Raw genomic sequence first — 8296 nt, 5'->3', positions numbered from 1 at the left:
TGTGGATGATGCTTGCCTAGCTATGTCTAGTGCATGTGATGACACTTGCCTTATGTATCTAGTGCATGTGGAGCGCTAGCTCATGATGCTTGTGTTGTGTATGCGGGTACATGTGGTGTGTTACCCCTGCTGCTTGTCTTGTGTTATCTTGTGCATGTGAGAGCTACGGCTCCTAATGGTTATGTTGGTTATGATAGGCGAGCTTAAGCTCGTGATGGATGCGGTTCTATGAGCTGTGACATGAGAGCTTCGGCTTGAAGCGACCATCGGTGTGGACTCGATGCATGATGGGACATTGTCCAGATGATGAGGGGGCGAGAAAGATCTTGGTAAGGTGTGGTATGTGATGGGAAGGTCTAGATTGTTATATTTCTATTACTTAACTTACCCCTATGATTTATAATGCTTGCCTGGCTTGATAAATGAGTGAGTGAATAGTGGTCCATAGCTGGTTGGTATTGTATGCTTGTTGTGTGACATGTGTGGTGAGGCATGGTATCATGAGGTGTGATTAGAATATTATGTTAATGTCACGAGGTATTTATTCTATTTCATCTTGATTATGCATGCCTTAAAATATTTGTTCTCACGTTGTTTTGTTCATATACTTGCTGAGCCTTGTGGCTCATACTATTTCTTACACCATTCTACGTAAAGTTAAGGAGAAAGTCGAGGAAGGGGACCTATCTAGCTACTAGTGTGGGTCGTGTTAGGTATGTGTACAGATGTCTTCCCAACCTGAAAATCCTTGGGGATTGTGTTGATAGCAAGAGCTGAGTGTTATTTTGAAATTTCCTTTTGTTCTTTTTATTATGTTTTGTGTTGTATGGGCGATTAAGCCCGAAGTGAGCATTGTGACTACTTGGTGTTGTATATGTATATGCATGGGGCTTATAAGTTTCCATGTGTCCATACAGATGGTTATTGTGGGATCATGTTCTTGTGTCTTATAAGTGACGACTCTCTCACCGATCCTCTTATTTAACAGGAGCTCCAGGAGACGGGCCGTTACATTCTTACTTTTTCAAAAGATAAGAGAATCATCCAAAAATATACAAAAACCAGTAGTGGACTTACGATCAGTGAGGTTGTAGGCCCAATCAGCATCAAAGTATGCATGGAGCTCTAAAGGTGAGGTCAATGGGAACAAAAGACTTTAAAAATAAGTACCGCAAAGATAACCCAAAATACAAACAACAGATGCACAGTGAACTGGAATAGGAGCTGAAACAAACTGACTAACAATGTAGACATCATAAGTAATATCAGGATCTGTAATGGTCAGATAAACCAGACATCCAACAATAATGCCATACAAAGTGGGATCAAGCAAGAGTACACCATCAGAAGGTGAATCTCAAGCATTGGACTCAAGAATAGTGTCAATAGTTTTCATATCAGTAAGACGAGCACACTCAATAACATCAATATCATACTTAGACTGAGAGAGAAGATAACCTCTAGGAGAAGAAGAAACTTTGATCCCCCAAAAAATAGTTTTGATGATGAAAATCAATTGTATTTTGATGATGAAATTATTTTGGTAATGGTTATTAACTTGGTGCTTCAAATTATTTTTATATGATCTATTAAGCACCAAAATAAAAATTAAATTCATCATGCAATCCGATTGTAACGACTTGTTGAATGGGTCATAGATGTTAATTATATTTCAATATAGTGTGTGTGCATGTGGACTTTACTTGATAAATGCCAAAAATATTTTATATGGGGTCTAAGATGTAAGTAGTGGGAAATAAAATATGTGGGGTTATTGTATGTTAGTGAATTAATGTATATGTGTTATAAAGTAGGCTTGGACCAAGGGTTGTAGCCCAATGGAAGTGTGGGTTTAAGATAATCCCATGGGCCTAATATGAATTAGGCTTTTAAATGGCTTGGGCCATGTATAAATATGGGAAATTAATGAATAAGGAAATTGGAAAAGGAAATGAAAATGTAAAATGTCCAAAGAGGGCTTATATGTTGTGTGTGTGTGTATGGCAAAAGTTGAGGGCAAAGTTGGAATTTTGGGAGAGAGAGGGGTGGTTGGAGAATGGACATGCAGCCTATTCTCCCCTGTACCTCTTTTTTCTCATCTCTTCCTCTTCATTCTTGCTCTTTCTCTCAGCAATTTCCTTCACCTTCTTCTTCATCTTCCATTAATTGTGGTAGAATCAAACCCTTAAAGTGGGGAGATTTGGAGCTCTTGGAGTGCTTCTTATTCTCTTTGGATTTTTCATCAAAAAAGCAAGCATCCATTTTCATTTCTCCTATTTTTTTAATGCAAGTTATATCCTTAAGATTAGTCTAAGTTGTGGTTTTCTATACCTTCAATGGTGTGTTTTGAAAGGTTGAGTTAGATGAGTCATTTTTCATGTTTTCCTAAAATTTGTGGGTCTCCTTCAATGGCTTTATTGAGTCTTGTTTTTGGTCTCCATGGGGCTTGTTTTCCCCATCTTTTCTTCAAAGTGTAATAGCCCGAGAGCCCAAGGTCAAGTTTAAGAAGGGACTCTAGAGAAGTTAGTATATATCGAGAATAGTAAGGAAAGAAACAACACCAACTGTGGGTGACCCTTTGGAAGTTCGCGTAGACCCATCAGGGTAAGTTGATCTAGTCCTTCTTATCACTTGATACGGGATGTTACACAAGGAATGGTAACTTGGGGGTTAGGGGTTTAGCTATGGGTGATCTTAGGTGATTTGTGTCCATTTCGTGCATTTTGGGTTGTGTCAAGTTAACATGTGATGATGGGTTAAGTCCATTTTTTCCTATTCTTAGCCAAGTAGATTTGTCTAGGAGGTCAAGTCAACTTAGCCTAAGTCGACTTAGTTTATGGCAAGTAGACTTGACCTAAGTTGACTTAAATTGCCATTAAGTCGACTTGGTAGAGCTCTTGACAACACTACGCATGATGCGCTCTTTTGACCATAACTTTTGATATAAAAGTCCAAATTGAGATCCGTTATTTTGGTTTTAACTCTAACTCGATAAGCTTCGATTTAGTATATTATGGGAAAACTTTGGATAACATTTGTCCTTGTTAGTGTCTTGTTAACTTGTCTTAGATATTGTAATGGGATGTTAGAAAGTAAGTGGATATCCCCAAGGCATGCCATGAAAAAAAAAAGGGCAGTTAGTCCACAAAGAAAGAAATGTTAAAAAATGGGCGGTGTGTTCGCAAAGAAAGAAGAAAGAAATGGGGATATTCCACAAAGGCGGTGTGTCCACATTTTTGTATATGTGTAGTTGATATTTTTGTACTAAGCTGTGGTGAAAAAATGGCATTGTGTTATGGCCTAAGGGTGTGAATGTTATCTTTTATGATGAAGTGTGTGGTTTGATGCAAGAAAAGAAAGTATGATATATATATATATATATGGAAGCTTGGTTTAATGAAGAATGCATGATTTTAATTGTAATACCCCAAGAGACTAGAAGGGTAGTATATATCGAGGATAAGTAAGGAATGGAACAACACCAGTTGGATACCTTTTGGGCTGAATGTGGGCAAAGAACTCTGGAGTTAAGCGTGCTTGCTGGGCAAGCTTAAGAATGGGTGACCCCTAGGAAGTTCGTGTAGGCCCATCAGGGAAAGTTGATCTAGTCTTTCCTATCGCTCGATGCAGGATGTTACATATGGTATCAAAGCTGACCCTTGGTGAAGGCGGTCCGATGAAGGCGAGGAGTGGCACCGGGGCGCAACGGCCTGAATAATGAGCAGCTCCTGGCAAGCTTCTAGGATGACAACCTCCAAAGGGGATAAGATTTGGGACCAGTTGTAAGGTCGCATGATGAGGACGTTATGTGCTCAAGGGGGGGAGAATGTAATACCCCAAGAGCCCAGAGAATGGTAGTATATATCAAGGATAAATAAGGAATGAAACAACACCAGTTAGATACTTTTTGGTCTGAATGTAGGCAAAGAACTCCCCGATTAAGCGTGATTTAGTTAGGGAAGCTTAAGGATGGGTGACCCCTAGGAAGTTCGCTTAAGCCCATCAAGGTAAATTGTTTTGATCCTTCCTATCATTCAATGCGGGATGTTACATTAATAGTCTCTATATATGCGATGTAATACCCCAAATTTTCTAAAGGGCTCAAGAGTAATTTTAACCTAGGCTATAGGTGAAATTATCAAAAGATTAGGGGCTTAAGTATAATTTCTTATAGTTATCAATACCGAATCGACTGCAGGGAATGCCCCGAAGTGCAAATATCTAAGAAAAATGATATGATCTCGATGAGCGTTCTAAGATAGGATTTATAATATTAAAAGAAATTGGAATCGAGACAGTTTTCGGTACAACTATGATTTAGGCTGAAAAATTGAATGATTGTAGGGGATTTCTAGGAAGTCAACGGAACCCTGAGGGGGCTCCGATTTTTCGTAAGAAATAAGCCTGAGATGGTTTCGGGGTGAATCAAGGGTCCCCGTGAGGGCGCATAGATGAAATCAGTATTTATCGAGTAAATGCTGGTTATTTATTTTGATAAATCAAGATATTCTGTGGCTTGAGGGTAATTGTTTTAAGGCCTTGGAGGGTCCAAGAGCTATTATCAAAGTTTATAGTGTAATTATCAAAATTCCTAAGTGCAATTAAGGAGAATTAGTGAGGGTAAATATGTAATTTTTTGTGTGTATATATATATGTATATGCTGCCCTAGCATTTCTTCATAAATTTGGATCTGGCTGAGAAAGAAAGAGCAAGGGAAGGGAGAGCTTGGCTTGGGCTGAGACCAAAGGTGAGATTGAGAGAGCGATTGAATGAGAGCTTGTGCGAGAGAGAGAGAGAGAGAGAGAGAGAGGCCGGTGGCTGGCTGATCATTCGATGGTGGCCGGAGGCAACGCTGGAAGCTGCCATGGCCGACGAGGAAGCAACTCGTGAAGGAGGCAGCCAACGGCAGTGACCTTGCTGCAGCAAAGGGTGGCAGTTCTGGCGACCTGGAAAAGGCTTCAACAGTGGTGTTGGAAGCCGCATTGGCCAGCAATGGCTACTGGTTGCAGCGATGGCTAGTCACACCCGGGTGGATGCGTGAGGCACTGCTCATGGTGGCTGGTCGCAGGGCGGCGAGGTCGGCAGGCGGCGACGAGGTTGGCAGGCGGTGGTGGATGCGATGCAGCCGTGTGCTGTGAAGAAGAAGAAGAAAAAGAAAAAAAAAGAAAAGAAAAATTATGTGAAAAAATGGAGAAAATTGTAGAAGAATCCTAGAAAGATCTAGGAATTAATTTAAGGCTTGAAGAGCATGCTCAGAGCCAAGAAATTAATCGGGCACGTCTTTCGAGGTTAGGACACACATACCGATGAAGCCTAAGAGGCTAAGTTAAGTTGAGAAAAATTTTCTAGAAAATTCCAGAAATTCAAGAATGTTATTTTATGAATTGTTATAGTGAAATATTTGAGAAATATTTAGTTTGGATTTATTGAGAAAAAAATAAGAAGAAATAGAGAAAAAGTAAGAAATTATGAAAAAATAAGTTTTAATGGTTATTTAAATAAATATGATGATTAAGGTGATTTGAGGCTTAAATTGAAGTGACTTGTGCGAATTTCAAGGTTGGCACGTAAATTGAGACAATGGAAGCAAATCGAGGCAAGGCGTGAATATTGAGGTAGCCAGATAAGCTTGAGAAGGTTTGGATTCTCAAGATTTCGCTCAATCTTCTCCTCAGACTCGAACTTGAGTCATTCCTTCCTAGACGAGTAGACATAATATGTTATATTTACCTTATATTGTGCACGTATATATGTATATCGTTCCATGCATAACTTGTATATGATTTTTATATGCGAATCATAGAAAAAAAAAATTAAATGTTTCTAAAATGCATGAAATATTTGCATCCTACTGGGAGAGACATAAGTAGAAAAATTATAAATGATACCCTAACTGATTTCTTGTTTTTGAGTATGTAAAATATTGAATGATATGGTGCATTTTAGGCACCACTTGAAATGATAAAAAGTTATGACTTGTGCATTAAGTAGGGTATCGTTTACATTATTAGAGGACTAACTAGTAGATTCCCTGGTGACTCACAGTAGGAAAAGGTCATGGTACTATGAGGCTTGGCATGCCAAGGCCATGAGAGACACGGATAGTATGTTTCAACACTGTTATCATGTGGGCTATTATGGTATTATATTGTGATGATGATGTATGTGCCAGTATATGTACTTGTGTGCATGTGTGTATAGGCGCTAGGCCAATTTCTACTAATGGATCCTTAGATTCAGTGCATGCATCACATATAAAAAGTATAGGAGACTTAGGTGATTAGGTGAGCAACTTATGGGGGTTATCTCTAGGCACCTACTTTTCCTGCACTATATTTTTCTTTTGAACCTCAAATTATGTAAACTTATGGTATATATACTCGTTGTTCATCTTACTATTATGTTATTGTATCCATGATGCTCATCCTAGTATTTTTATTGCATTTTCTCTTAGTGGGCATGACATACCTTATACTCACGAGTCCACAAGACTCACATTTTTTTTTTTTAAAAAAAATATTTTCAGGAGATTCTTCTTTTGATTACTAGTCCAACAGATCTTCTGGTATGATGTCAGACCTCTTTTTGATTCTTGATTTGATATAGATGTTCTATGGAAACACACACTTATTATTGAATCTTTTCTTTTGTACTTTATTTTTGTGGTGCACATTTGTGCCAAAAGCCTGCGATATGGGACTGTATATGTAATTATGACAGTAGGATGATTTTGTAGCTGCTGTATATGAGATATCGAGATTTTTGTGGGAAGCTAATATAGTATTTTAATTCCTGTCTCTATATTTTATCGGTATTATTAATGCTTATAGAAAATCAAACTAGAGAAGAGGCTTACTAATCCATGGAGGGGCTGCTGGGCCTAAGGATTAGTGCCGATTAGGACCTATTAGAAATCGGGTCGTGACATGCAGGTAGTGGTTCTTTCCTTGACTCTTATATTATGCATGCCTTCATATATCAACATTTTTCACTATTCCTCTTTGCTTGTTTTATGCTTGTCGAGCCTTGTGGCTCACTTGTTTGCTTGTGATAAATTTCTTGATGACATTTGAGGTATTATGTTTTTATTTGATCAAAAAGGTTGTATAAAAAATTGTTTTCAAAAAACATAAAAAAATTTCAAACGCTACTACCCTCCAAGCTTGAACCCTCACCACTAGCCTCGCCCAAGCTCCTATATGCGCCCACAAAACCACACCATATGTAACACTTCTCACCTATACATGTGCATAAAATTAATTATATAGTAAACTGAATCCTAGTTTTCTTTTGCAATCTGTGGACCGATCTTCTTTGGTCTGTCAACAGATTGATTGAAGCTTCTTCATTGAAACTGTCAAAAAAATTTTACTAATCTGTCGACTAACCTTTGAAATTTTCTGTATCTTTTCGTCTGTCGATAGACCTCCAACGACTAGTTTTTCCACTATTCTAAGTCGCTCCTTTCTCTACCAATTGCTATATTCTTGAAAGAGCTCGTGAAACACTATAAATAGAGGGCAAAAGGATGAATCAAGACAACCAAGAGGATTGATTTCAAGCTTTTAAGTGTTTATTTTTTCAAGAGCTTAAGGTTGCGTTCTCTTTGCTTTTCAATTTTCAATTTTGAGTTTTGAATTCATTTTTAGTTTTCTATTTTGATAGTCTATTTTTATAAAATTGAAAACTCGTTCTCTTTATCATTTTGAAAAACTATTCCTTAAAACAGAAAATTAGAAAACACGTTCTCTTTGAAATTTTGAAAATAATTTTTTAATAATATTTTATTCAATAAATTTTATTATTCAGTAAATTATAAATATTTAATGTTAATAAATTATTAAAAAATATACATTTTAAAGTTAATGAATTTTGCAATATTTTTTTCCATTACAATAATAAAGTATGAATAAATAAATATGTTTTGAGTTTAGAGTTTGTTTTGGATGAAAACACTCAAAATAACTTTTTGTTGTTTTGAGTTTTCTTTACAATTTATTTTTTTTTTGTTTCAAAAATACATTTTTAAGAACAGCAAAGAGAACGCGTTTTCATTATTTTAAAAAAATTAAAAATTAAAAATAACTTAAAAATAGCAAAGATAATGCAGCCTAATTGTTTCATGTGTTCTTTATTTTTGTCTTTAAAGACTTTAATTATCATTTGTATTATTTTGTTCAAGCCTTATATATATTTTGAGAGATCTTGTAACTAAGAGTGTTTACTCTTAAATCCTCTCTTTTGATTGTATTAGTTTTCCTAGCAAGATTTCTAAAGGGTCTATATTGATTGTAA

The sequence above is a fragment of the Diospyros lotus genome, chromosome 10 (genome assembly GCF_014633365.1).
Source record: "Diospyros lotus cultivar Yz01 chromosome 10, ASM1463336v1, whole genome shotgun sequence".
Taxonomy (NCBI): domain Eukaryota; kingdom Viridiplantae; phylum Streptophyta; class Magnoliopsida; order Ericales; family Ebenaceae; genus Diospyros; species Diospyros lotus.
The sequence above is the reverse complement of the archived record's forward strand: the minus strand, read 5'-3'. Positions refer to the sequence as shown.